Genomic DNA, 15,210 nt, shown 5'->3' on the forward strand with positions numbered 1-15,210 from the left:
CCCGTAACTCAATACATACTCTGGTATAAATCAATAGAATAACCATATCAATCTCAGACATTGCAACATATTGAGGCAATGACAATTCAGTATGTGATTTTGGGAAACTCAAGTTGAATCAAACTCGAGTTGTGCAATCCCGAATCAACATTAATATATACCTTTCTTTTCGGTTAATCTGACTCTGTCGAAGTCTCTGATTCACAACCTGTCAATATCAATCTGGCAATGACAAAGGTCGAGGAGTATAATATCAATACACTAATCAAATCGATACTGGATATAATCAGAACTTAATCAAATTCTGTTTCAACGGCATAACTGTACAATCTCGAAATACCGGCAATACAATATCAGTATATAAAATCAACAACTCATCTGATCCAAATCTGAATAATATCAATATACCCAGCAATACAGTATCAATCAGATATCAATCACGACATCTCATAATCGATAACAACACAATTCTGATATCAAATCGGTCTAATCACAATCAAATCAACTATGAAAATCACAACAATTTTATACGGTATCCGTTCTTCAATCCGGTTTCGATTATACAATGTCTAATATGTCGAGAACACCATATAGGAATCATATCCGATTCTGACAGTTTCATAATTTCAAAACATATCCAAACAGAAGAAAACTTACGTCCAGTTGAAGCTCTCGTCGATAGGAACACGGTACTGAAGTCGGATTGAAAATCAGACGGACGGATTGAAATATAAAGGCGTAAGGATTTCTGAAGGATTCTCGATTCCCTTTCCTTGTTTATACTCAATTCTGAAGGAAGGAAACTTATATATATCTCAACTGCATGGCTATGATTCGTGTCTCTTTTTCTTAAACTTCGGTCGGCGCTCGGGCGGTCGAGAATCACCGCCAGGCGCGGAATGTTCTGCCCAAGCTCTTGTTTTATTATGCACTGGCGCTCGGGCGATCATAAACTACCGCCCGGGCGCCGCATCTTCTGCCCGAACATAATCCTATTGAACACTGGCGCTCGAGCGGTCAAAAACTACCGCTCGGGCGCCAGACTCTCTGTCCAAAATCCATTCTTGTGATGCATTGGCGCTCGGGCGGCCCTTTTCTACCGCTCGGGCGCCAACAGTTCTGTACAAAATATACATAAATCACATGCCTCACCCAATCTGGTCCCGGAATGGTCCATCTATAATCACATCAATTCAAAATCAATAATCTCAGATTAATAAAATCAAAATCTCGGGCATTACAATGACAACAGGTGTGACAGAATCAGGGCGAGAAGAGGATGAAAGATCGAGATTATAGTGGAGATCCGGGCCTAGATGTAGAGTTGGCTTTCAACACTTAATATGTAGTGGTTGAACCCTAGTTTGTTATGATTGTATTTTGAATAAGTTTTGTATATTAGATCATGCGGTAGATATCGCACTTGATCTTGTAAATCAAATAAGATGAGGCATAACTTGTTGTAATATTTGTACACTTGATTATAAAGTGTTCAACTAAAAAAAAAAATTCGACCTAGTATATTTAATTGATCCAATTAATCCCAAAGAAGATTAAAAAAACGAATTAGCGTCCGGGTCCCCACACTTCACTTCTTTCCACGTTTTACATTTTTATCACTTTGTAGAAATCATGCATTTAATATCCTTTTCTTTTCAAAAAACAAGCATGCAACATGACTTTTAACTTTATCGCTTAATAATAGATCATAAAATTCCATAACCTTTAAAATAAACATTTTTGCATATAAACATATTTAAACATTTAAAATAATCATAATAGCATAAAAATAGTATTCAGAGCACTGTCATGACGTTTATTAATTTTTGGTGTAAAATGACCGTTTTACTCCTTGACATAAAATTTCACGTTTTTGACTTTTTCATGATTTCATTGACTCTAACATGTTTCAAATAATTATTTAAGCTTAAATTAAATTTCCAAAAATTTTATTTAGCTTAAATTCTAGACTTTTTAACTAGTTCATAATTAATCGATTTGAAGGCGTTTTAATCCCGAAAAATCCAAAACTTTAATATAAAATTCCTAAATTCAAAACTTAGACTTTTTATATTGTTTTAGCCCTCATGAACCACGATTCGACCCTCGTGAGCCGTGTTTCGATTATTTTTCCCAAAGAAAACCCTAACATGACCTATGTGATTCGACCCCTAGCCACGACTCAAATTTCTCGAGCCCCCCTCGAGCCATGGTGGACAAAACCCTGACCAAACCCCTAAGGCACCCTACTGGACCCTTGGAACCCTTAGGATCCGTCCACAACTCGAAAATGTTAACCCCTTCCCATGAACCTGCAGCGGCCGAGAGACCCTTCTTGCATGGACTCTTGTTTACCCTCCTAGGACTCTAGCTGACCGAGCCCCCCTTGAACCCACCTATAGTTTACCTCCCTAGGACCCTAAAGAGTCACCCTAGGCCAGCCCTTGAGCCCTGGACCGAGCCCACCTCCCTACACAGGCTGCGCAAGTCTGAGTGCTGCAATAAGGATCTCGGGGAGGAGTCCTTGTGGCAAGGACTCCTCCCAGCCCTCTTACTCGAGTCCTAGCATGGCTAGCACTCTTCCTCGATTGAACCATCCCCTGACCGAGCCCTGGCCCGAAGCCATGACCCAATCAGCCCCCTTAACATGAAACTCGATCACCCCAAACCCCATGACAGAAAATCGACTCCATCATGTTCCCTTCGATTTTGTGGTGATTAGGATGTGTGTGTAGGACTCTAAATCACCTGTAAACCATACTTGATCATAACTTAACATCATGGCAGCCCCTTTACACGTATAGAACAAGTTTTTGGATCAAAATTCATGAATTTAATACATGTATGTGCAATATTCCGAAAATAATCAAAAGAATTTCATGTTTTCTATGCGCATGATATTTAAAACGATAATAAGATGTGATAGATGAGAAAAGAAGATGTATGGGGTGCCTTAGCGTTATAAACGCACGAATATTCGATGGCGATGCGAAGAACGAGGACGAGGAAAACCATAGGCTGAAATCCTTGAAGCTTTCCAAATTTTTTCTTCAAATTAATGTGTGAGTGTGTCGTGTACTTTGATGGTGGGGGAAGGGTTTGGAGAAAATCAGATTGTGGCGTGACTTGTGAGGGGTTTGGGGTAAGTTTAACATATAATATAGTTAATTATTTCTTTAATTAAGCTTAGGCCCATTAAGCTCAAAAATTAGGCCATAATGGTTAATTATAATTTAATTAAAGTATCAAAATATTTTTGTTAAAATAAGTTTGTGAATTTAATAGTCGGGTTACCAAAAAGTTCGTATTTTTGTTGAAAAACCAACACCGATAAAATTTACGTCCCGGCGTATAAAATCACCGCAAAACTCCTTATTTCGAAAATATGAAAAAGCATCAATCATAATTTAAATAATTAAAAACAATTTTCTAATAAAAATATTTTTCATTTCCCAGCCCTCGGTCTCCGTTCCTCGATCGCAACCCGAATAATCCTTAAAAATATAGTTTTAATACATAATGACAATAAAATACTATTTAACATCTAATCATGCATGTCACATAATTAATTAAGCAATTAAAATCAATTAATTTAGCCATCTTTCATATTTCCTAGATTTGAATGCAGTTGGATTACGTCGTCTTAATTTTTGGACCTTACACTTACATTCACTGATAATAGTGAAAATATTCTTTTAGGATCGGTTGGGTGTGATCAAGTTTTTAGAAGGGGTGTTTAATAAACACTTGACAATTTCACAACTTTTCGAAGGATGAATCAATTTAGTGATAAACTTAATTAGGGAATCTTGTTGTCAATGTCAATCAGTTAACTAATGAAAGGGCGAAAATAAACTGAATGAAAGATAAAATGAAAATTGAGAATAAAGGAAGCAAGATTTATGGATGTTTAGAGACTTCAAACGCTCCTACGTCACCCCTTCTATCTCGAGGATATGATAATTACTAAAAGACTTTGACCTATACAACACTTTGTACAAGCCCACTTCATTTTGGATTTAACATTGCCAAAACTGAAACTCTTAGTATCACTATAATTTTATCAGTACTCAATTGATGTAATTTTTCAGCACAACTGATCTCTAAAAGATCGAATATTACAACAATGAGTGTTTGTGCTTAAGCTCAAAATATAACCTGAAAGCTATGAATAAATCTAATAAGCGAGAGCTTCTTGTAACTGATAATAGCTTGTTGTGTATTCCCTGATAGCTTGTGGTTAACTCGGTAACTGGGTAACTTCGTAACTCTTTCTCAGCTGATATTCTATCCTATTTATAGGCTTTGCTTCCAACGCTAACATTGAATGCGTTTGAATCTTTATATCTGTTAGACTTGTCAACATTCTTTTGACAATCGTACACTGTAGCTTTTCTGAAATGCGGCGTTCTTACTATAAGTTGCAGACTACTTTTGTACAAATTGTTGGTTGTTGGCTTTGCTCATAACTGATGACGTGTCAAGCTGATTTATCAGTTGACTCTTCATAGCCGATATGAATAACTTATTGTTGTCTAACTGATCAGTTTTAACTGATCGTCCAGTTGACTACATAGCTTTAGTTAGCTTTGAATAGGTCAGTTGCCTTTAATAAATTACGCATTAATCTTCAGTTCGGGCAACTATAAGTTTAACATTTTCAGTTCAGTTGTCTTGATCAGTTCTTCAATCTTTTCACGCTCAACTTGTCAACCTTCGAAATTATGATTCCAACAATTTCTCCCTTTTTGGTTTTTGACAAATCTTTGAATTTATGAACTTATCAAACTGAAATTTAGTAGATAAAATAATCTTTTATTGAAATATCTTTCACTGTAAAGATTCATACAAAGAATGAAAGAATAAAAGAATTTCAGAATAAGATAATCTTTTTCTGACTGAAAATCTGGAAAAACTAATAACTGAATATAGAGACTGTTTTCTAACTGATCTGAATTGTTCTTCATTTCTTGGTTCTTTTATCAGCTGGTCCTTGATATTTCGGTTGACTTGGTCTCTTATTATATTCTGCTGCTGTTGTTCTTCTTCCCATTTTTTGTCAACATCAACTTTATTGGATAAGATACGGACCTCTGAAGTGACGTGGGATATATCTTCATCAATTGTTCCTATATAAAATCCATTCTTTTTTTCATGCTTGTTTGTATAAAATCCATTTGATTGATCAGCATGTCTTGAGTCAGGAAAAGGGACGGAACAGTCACTTTGTCCTTCTATAATTGATCTACTAGGATGAATAAATTATTAATTTCTTGGGTGACCTGGTTAAGGCTCTTCAAAGTACTATCCTTTGTAGAATCAATCTTCAATGTGTGCAAAAATTGGGTTGACTTCATATCGTAAAGGGTTGAGATAAGAGTTTGCAAACCGGACTGAATTTCTTCGAGCATAATTTCAACAGCCACTGATATTCAGGAAACAGAGATTCAGATGGATCATGTTCTTTCTCCTTTTCTTCGTCATCGAAAATAACCAAGGCCAATTTTGTTGATTCAATTTCTGTTTGAACTAATGCTGGAATAGTATCTTCAACTGATTTTTGATGAGTGTCTTCAGTAGAGATGGAAGGTTGAGCAGCAGTTGGCCTTTCAATTTTCACTTGCACTTCTTTAGTCTGTTCAGAGTGCAACTGAGCCTCTTATGTTGGTTTATCAGCTGACACTTCAGTTGGCACTGGCACATCTTTTGTTTGGTCTTAGTGCAACTGAACCGTGTCAACTTGGTTTACTTGTTCAGTCGTGGCAGCCGACTGAATTAGTTCTTCAGGTTCTTGTAAAACATCCTTGGAGGCTAATTGTTCTGTTATGTTCTGGTCTTCAACTGGTTCATCAGTTAAAACGTTCAGCTGGATGTCAGTGGCAACTTATTGTATTACTTTATCGAAATTTGCTAGTGACAACTGATTGTATAGTTGAAGACCTGCAGTGGCAACTGATTGTATTACTTTATCGAAATTTTGCCAACTGATTGGTTAGGGTTTGAAACATGATTCCACGGGGGTCGAATCATGGTTCACGAGGGTTAATTAAATATAAAATGTCTAAGTTTCAATTTGGAAATTTTATATTAAAGTTTGAATTAATTCGAGAACTAAACGTTCCACGAATTAATAATTAAAGAAAAATTGGAAATCCTAGAATTTAAGCTAAATAAAATAATTGTAAATTTAATCTAAGCTTAAATAATTATTTGGGATGGTCTAGAGTCAATGATAGTAATAAAAAGTCAAATTCGAGGAATTTTAAGTCTAGGGGTAAAACGATCATTTTACACGTAGAAAATAATAAACGTCATGGCAGTGCTCTGAATGATATTTTATATGTTAAAATGATTATTTTAACTGTTTATGGATTTTATGTTATAATGTTGACGTTAAAAGATATGTTGCATGCTTGGTTTAGAAGAAACTTGATATTTATATGCATGAATTTTATAAAGTGATGGAAATATGAAATGTTGAAGGATGTGAAGTAATTGTGACTAATAGGAATACGATGATATGTGAATATGTAAGGCCAAGGTTCAGTTGACGGGTGAGAGTGTCGCTGATGTCCTCGTCACCCAGTACTTTGGTTACATGTAGATGGATCCATCGCCCCCAGTATGAATACTAAAGTCACAATTAACTATATGAATTCAAAGAAAAAAGAATACGTACACGTATATGATGAATATGAATATGTTGATGATAATATGAAAATGTTCATGTTTATGATGATATGAAAAATATTAAGTTTATGCATGATTCTAAAAATGATATTTTACGTAAAAATATTTTCACTGTTGTATGTGATCTGTATACGTATTATTTGTTATCAATAATATGGTGTCTTGAGTCTTTAGACTCATTAGGTGTTATCAATGCAGGTAAATATGATGTTAATGGTAGTGAATGTCTTGATGGTTGATCTGACTGGACTGAAGGTGCACATTACCCGAGGACCAGCGCTTGTCTTTTCCGCACTTATGTTTATGATTTATGATAAATATTTTTACGACTTTTATTATGCTTTTTAATGGTTTTTGAAAGGTTATTAGTTTTAGCAATATTGCTAAGTTGGGAGTTGAAATCGTTTGACGATTTTTGAACTATTTCTTTTGATTTTCAAATATTGTCGGTTGTTTTATTTTTAAAATGCTGTCAAAAATATTTTATATGATATTATATATGTTCGGCCGAATTTTTGAGGGTTTAAAAAAAATCTAGTACTTTTTAAGAAAACGAGTAGTGGACGTTTTAGTTGGTATTATAGCAATGTTCCTTTAAAGAGTTGTGCCACCATCAGCTCAGTCGTCAAGCCTCAATTTTTAAGTTTATATGCTTTATATGATTTTTGTAATGTTACCTGCATGATTACATGAATTATATGTTTACGTCACATGTTTAGTAACTTTTTGAGAATATATGTTTATATGCTTAAATAGCTCAAAATGGATTAGAATATGTTGGATGATTAGAAAAGTTAGATTTAAATGCATGTTGGTTACGTTAGAATTTGAAAAACGTTCAGATATTATGCCTCCTACACGCGCACCTGTTGCCGAATGGCATGCCGAGAATTTTGAGGATCGTCATGTTAATGCAACCCCGCCTCCTAATGGGAATGCTGCTACGCGTGCACTGGAGGGAATGGAACGTTTTTTTGAGCAGTTTCAGCAGGCTCCTAGGCCACAGCACGATGTTTATGATCAGTTCCGGTAGCTAGTACCGAAGGAATTTTATGGCAACACCGACCCTTTTGCTGCTGAGGCTTGGTTTCGTGCACTCGAGGTGCACTTTATCTACTTGAATATGGGAGATGCTGACCGTCTGAGATGTGCCACTTACATGTTTTGGGATGATGCTTCTTTATGGTGGGAAGGAGCTGAGAATGGTATTGACATCGCTACTCTTACGTGGACTCGATTCAAGGAGATATTCTATGAAAAGTATTTTATTGCTGATGTCCTAGGGCGATTGAAGAGGGAATTTATGACTCTCCGTCAGGTAGAAATTTTTGTGGCTGAGTTTGTGAGGAAATTTGATAGAGATTGTCACTTTGTACCCCTTATTTCTAGGGATGCTGCTGAGAAGATAAGGTACTTTTTGGATGGTCTACGACGTACTATTCGTCGTGACGTGATGATGATGTGTCCTTTGGATTATGCTGTTGCCACTTCCTATGCATTTCAAGCTGAGCAAGCTTTGAAAGAGATTAATTTTGAGGCGCAGCGCAAAAGACAGCAGCACCAATAGAACAATCAGCCAAATAAGAAGCCATACGTGGGACCTCCTAGACCTCAAGCGCGGCAAAAGCCCCAAGGTCAAGTCAAGAAACAAGGACCACCAAAGCCACTACTTCCTGGAGCACAAAAGCCTGCCGATGGGCAACCATGCAAGGAGTGCAATCGCTTACACTACGACAAGTGCATGTGGGGATCTTTTAGTTTCTTCATATGCAAGGAGGAGGGGCATAAGGCTGCTGATTGCCCGAAGAAGAATGCACCTACTGTGGGCAGAGCTTATGTCATTCATGCGGAGGAAGCCGAGGAAGAGCCACACAACGACTCTTATCACTGGTAACCTAGTTATTTAACATTTTTACATTGCTTTTATTGCATGAAATGTAAAATTGGTTATTAGAATTGAATTGGGATCAAGATAACCTATTGTAAATTAGGTTGCATGCTCTACCTTAGTTGGAATTATGGAATGATTTTAGAAACCATAGAAATTGCTATTGATTTTTGAGCCTTAATTTGTGTAAAGGATGTAATAATACCAAATAAAAGTTATATGGCCAAAAATTGAGGAAAATCATAACCAAGGGCTTGAATAGGAAGTTTCGAGTTTTGAGGGATCATTGTGCAATTACCGAAACTTTTGGGGCAATATTGAAACTTTTCAAAAATTTAAGGATCTAAATAGAGGACCAAAAGTGTAATTTTCGATAACCTAGTTCAGGGACCGAAATGCAATTTTCGATAATATATGGACAAAAGTGTAATTTTCAAAATTTAAGGGACCAAAATTTTAAATTCCAATAATAAAGAGTCAATTTGCAATATTTAAAAAATGTCTGGGGACTAAAATGTAAATTTCAAAGAATTGAAGGGTCAAAACGCAATTAATCAAAAATTAAGGGGGGGAATTATTAATTTTCCAAGAAACAATAGGGTCCAATCAATCATCTTCTTGAAATGTTTGACAAATTAATGGTACAAATTCCTTAAGCTTCAACACGAATAATCTATAACGTTTTCGACACTGGGAGGATATTCATCCTAGGGGTAGCTACATATGCATTGCTGGATTCAGGAGCTACACACTCTTTCATATCTGAGACTTTTGTTAAACGACTGAATATTATTCCTGAGGATATGGGATTGGGTTTAAAGGTTTTTATTCTTTCCGATGACCAAATGATCACGTCTAGTATTGTGAAAAATCTGGAGCTTCTTTTATTTAAAGATGTGGTTCTGGCAGATTTTATCGTACTGCCTATGCCTGAATTTGACATCATACTCGGTATGAATTGGTTATCAGCAAATGGAGTTTCGATAGATTTTCGTCAGAGATCAGTGTCTATTCGTCCGCCTAGTGTAAAATCTTTTGTTTTAGAGGCGGCGAGGAACAAGAAAATGCCGCACATTATCTCGTCTGTGTGTGAAGAAGCTTATGAGACATGGATGTCAAGCTTTTCCAGCATGTGTCACTGCCGCACATGCTCCTGTCAGTCAGAAGCTGGAGGATGTTGAGATTGTCATAAACTTTCCTAATGTCTTTCCTGAGGACGTTTCTGGCATTCCACTTGACCGTGAGGTGGAATTTTCTGCTGAGTTGATGCCGGGCATAGTACCTATATCTAAAGCACATTATCGTCTAGCACCCGCAGAAATGAAATAATTAAAAGATCAAATTAAATAATTGCAAGACAAGGGTTTTATTCGCCCTAGTTATTCTCCACGGGGCGCACCGGTATTATTTGTGAAGAAAAAGGATGGTATTATGTGACTATGTATCGATTATCGAGAGCTGAATAGAGTCAATATCAAGAATAAGTATCCTCTGCCTGAAAGGGGATCGGTTACGGTGCCCGCATGCGCAACGGATGTTTCGAAAAATATATTTTCCAGAGAAAAAACTGAGCACCACAAATGTATTGTGTAGCAAATAACAAAAACACAAAAATTTCATGCATAGTGTGTTTAGAAATTTTTACCTGTCAATCACAAGGATTGATGTTTTGGCTCCAACTAAATCGTAAAAAACTTAGCTCTTGAGGGTAGACAATCTACAGGCTATCCAAGAGCACTCCTTGCTCAAATTCTTTCAAATTAGATCCACCACCAACTAGGAAAATCCTCTCTAATTTTGCACTAAAAAATTATAGGATTTTTCTTTGAGAAGAGCATGCTTTCATTAACAAATGAAGAAGAAAAAATGTTGAAGAAAAATGGGAGATAATTTTCAGCCAAGGTAGTGTGTAGGAGAGAAGAAGGAAGCCTATTCTTGGTTCTTGAAAAAGTTAAAAATGGTTTTTCAAAGGCATGCTTCTCTTTAACTAAAAAGTTGGCTTCCGACCATTCATCTCCCAAACATGCAATTTATTTGGGCTTATAACAATTACAAAGTCCATTGACTTTTATTTAAATAACTCAAACACATTTGAGACAAATTAAACTTTGCTTGAATTTACTCAAGCCTACTAGTTGAATAATTATTTCCAATTGGCTCTACAAGACTCAATATTATTTAATTAATTCAACACTTGAATTAATTTAATTATTTGGACTCTACTAGGTATCCTAGTGTTTAATTAATTTAGTTAATAATAATGTTTATGAAAATCACAATTTTCAAATACATTATTTATTTTGCCAACTTTTAATTTAGGAACACTTCCACAAATCAAAAGTTACATTCCCCATATAGAAGTCATACTTTTAAATTTTCTTTGTGCTTATAAACTCCTTTATAAGCCATTCAACACATTAAACTAATTTCCTTCTCAACGGGATCTAGAAAGTTAGCACTTGTGTGACCCTCAATTGTTCAATGATACAACTAGAAGTGGGTTCACATCGCTATGTGATTCGGGACTAAACATGTCCTTATATGAGCATACCCAATTGCTCCATTCTTATTTATCAACTCCTTGATAAAAAGAACATCAGAAATCAAGTCTTAAAGTACCCAACCAATCATGTTAAATGCCTAGAAACATTGCTTACATGATTCCCTAGGTATCAAATGACAATGCCTGCAAAAACCATTCCATTACGGTTAGCGTACACCACGGTCCATTCATCTCATATATCCCGACCGATTCGACAACTATTGGTATATCGAGAGTTGTCAAAGAATCGATACTATGCATGTCGTAGTTGCATCAATGATGTAATCTAAGAAACCCCTTTCTTAATTAACGTCAACACTCTAATCAGATATTTCAAACTACATACACATGATATCACATAAGATATCCATACCCGAAGGTAAGCGGTGAATCCCTGACCACAATGCATCGACTTGTATATGTTTCGACAAAACATCCAACCTTGTCATCTGCTGACCCCATTTGAGTCTGTAAACAAGTCAAAGTGCAATGCTAGCATATATAGTCTCAATGTTGTCCCGGGTCATAAGGACTAATGGTGTACAACCATAAAATAGGACGTTTCCATTCGATAAGTAAGAAGCACTTGGAAAGTCCTTTATAGAAAGTTGTTCAGTGCACTATACCAGAAGCACTTATCTGGATGCTTGGACATCACAATTTTTAGAGTAGGTGCACGTCGAGCCAAGTGTTGGCCGAGTGTTCACAATGAAACTCTATGTATAAACAATCTTTATTTTAATAATATTTGAATTATTATTTTGGCACATCTTTATCTGTATACCATGCTAGTTGCATAGATAAATCCTTTGAATATACAAATAGTAGAAAGAATATGAGATGCTCATATGATGAGTATCATGAAACTCATATTTGGAATACTGTATATTCTAAACAATTACTAGTCGATTCAGCCCGCCGCTAAGAAGGATATAGGCCGCTCGAGTTCGAGACTAGTATCTGCGATGTGAGTACCATGTTTCATTGGTAGGGGACATTGTGATGTCCGAGCATGCAGATAGGTGCTCCTTGTAGAGTGCACTGAACAACCCTCCATAAAGGACTTTCCAAGTGGTTCTCACTTATCGAGTGGAAACGTCCTAATTTATGGTTGTACACCATTAGTCCTTATGACCCGGGACAACATTGAGACTTTATGTGCTAGAATTACACTTTGACTTGTTTACCGACTCTCATGGGGTCATCAGGTGGCAAGGTTGGGTGTTCTGTCGAAATATATAGGAGTCGATGCATTGTAGTCGGGAATTCACCGCTTACCTTCGGGTATGGATATCCTATGTGTATGTAGTATGAAATCTATGATCAGAGTATGGTGGTAATTATGAAATGGGTTTCATAGATTACACCATGATGCAACTACGACATGACACATAGTATCGATTCATTGACAACTCTCGATATACCAATGGTTGTCGAATCGGTCGGGATATATGAGTTGAATGGACCGTACTGTACGTTAACCATAATTGAATGGTTCTTGCAGGCACTATCATTTGATACCTAGGGAATCATGTAAGCGATGCTGCTAGGCGTTTAACATGATTGGTTGGGTACTATCAGACTTGAGTTCTGACATTCTTGTTATCAAGGAGTTGATAATTAAGAATGGATCAATTGGGGTATGCTCGTATAAGGACATGTTTAGTCCGTATCACATGGAGACGTGAACCCACGGCTAGTTGTATCAATGAACCATTGAGGGCCACACAAGTACTAGCTTTCTAGATCCCGTTGAGAAGTAAAATAGTTTAATGTGTTGAACGGCTTATAAAGGAGTTTATAAGCTTAAGGAAAAATAGAAGTATGACTTCTATGAGGGAAATGTAAATTTTAATTTATGAATGTGTTCCTAAATTAAAATTTGGCCAAATAAATAATGTATTTGGAAATTGTGATTTTCATAAACATTATTATGGACTAAATTAAATTAATCCAAGTGTTGAATTAATTTAACACTAATGGGCCTAGTAGAGTCCAAATAATTAAATTAATTCAAGTGTTGAATTAATTAACCTACAATTGGGCCTTGTATAGCCCAATTAGAAATAATTATTAAACTAGTGGGCTTGGGTAAAATCAAGTAAACTTTAAATGAGCTCAAATATGTTTGGGACATTTAAATAAGAATCCATGGGCCTTGTAATTGTTATAGTCCAAATTATTAAATTAATTCAAGTGTTGAATTAATTAAACTACAATTGGGCCTTGTAGAGCTCAATTAGAAATAATTATTAAACTAGTGGGCTTGGGTAAAATCAAGTAAACTTTAAATGGGCTCAAATATGTTTGGAACATTTAAATAAAAGTCCATGGGCCTTGTAATTGTTACAAGCCAAAATAAGAATGCATGCTTGGGAGGTGAAGAGTTGGGAAATACTTTATATTAAAAAGTTGCATGACATGCAAAAGGTTGTCACTACTTTTTCACACACCAAGGCAGATCATCCTTCTCTCCTCCCCATCCCTTTGGCCGAAAATTTCATGTTAATTTTTCTTTCATTTTTGTTCTTCAATTGTTGGAGAAACAATTCACTTCTCAAATAAAAATCCTCATTTTTTTCTAGTGCAAAACATGAGAGGATCTTCCCAGTTGGTGGTGGGCTAGATTTTTGAACAAGGAGTGTTCAAAGGAGAGCTTGTAGAAGGTCATCCCATCAAGAGCTAAGGTGTTTACACCTTAGTTGGAGCCATCATCAATCCATTGTGATTGATAGGTAAATCTTTAAAACACCCTATGTATGACATTTTGTGTTTTTGTATTTGCTACACACCTAGTACATGTGGTGTTCGGTTTTCTTGCTAGAAAATAAATTTTGAACTTTCGTTGTGTTTTGAACATCTAAAATCGATCCTCTTTCAAGTGGTATCATGAGCTAAGGGTACTAGTTTTTGTAGCATATACATAATATTATATTGAGGTCGATTTCTAACCGCATGAGATTAAATTTTTGCAACAAAAATCAAGGCATATTTGGGCGATTTTTGGGCACCAAGTTGCTGCCCATTTCGGGCAGCTTGGGCTAAAATATTTTTTGGTGAAAAATGTGTTTTTGGGCCCTTAAGTTTAAAATTATAAAAGTTGCAAATATTTTCTCATGAAATAAATAATTGAAGTTGGACTTTAGTTATTTATAGTAAATGGTGATTTACAAGAAATTCGGTTATAAATAAATTAATTGGAAAGTAGACCAAGGTGTTTGTATACTTTGTTAATTTAGTTTATAATCGTGGCGGTTAGTGATTGGATCAAGATATATAATATTGGATCAATTAATTATTGTGATAAATAATTGATGGTGTATGATATGTGATATTATGCATGAAGGATGATCAAAAGCCCAAGCTCAATTTGCTAGGTGTATGCTATGATATTTTGTGTTGAATAATTGTAATAATTATCAATTTCTAAAGTGGGCTTGGTTTATCGCCCGTTCCCACCCCCATGAGATGTATCTCTATTTGCCATGGATATTTATTTGTAAATATTAATATAGTGGATGATCAAGATTGGAATATGGTGGCCATGATGATTATGAAGATCGAAGACATGTAAATATTGGAAGCTAATGTAATAGTTGCATTTGCATCCCTTGTATTTCCCTATGATTGGACCTAGGCCCGTGTTTTGCTCACACGGGCCATTAGTTTTGGGGCGATTGATCATCCTTGTTTTGTTTACTGTTTATAATATATGCATGATATGTTATAAATCATGAGTATGTGAGTTATTATTATGATAATAACAAATTTGCATGAATCCGGCAAACATACGATCAAACATGGCAAGCTTTTAAATAAAAATTAATGATGAGACCTTTCAAAATTAAAAACCCTCATTTTGAATAAGATTCAAAATTAATATCAAGCTCGAAAAGGGGAATTATATATTTGTTTATAATTTTCATGTCTTCCATAGACAATGGGTGCATGATGAACGCTACCCGTGCTCGGGGCTCGGCTCATATTATTGTGGGGGACCTAGGTGCCGGAAAGTTATGACATCCATTGACATGGTGATGTGAACTACGTGGAACTCCCATGATTTCGGCTCATATTATTGGGGGAACTC

The sequence above is a fragment of the Primulina tabacum genome, chromosome 7 (assembly GCF_025594145.1).
Source record: "Primulina tabacum isolate GXHZ01 chromosome 7, ASM2559414v2, whole genome shotgun sequence".
Classification (NCBI taxonomy): Eukaryota; Viridiplantae; Streptophyta; class Magnoliopsida; order Lamiales; family Gesneriaceae; genus Primulina; species Primulina tabacum.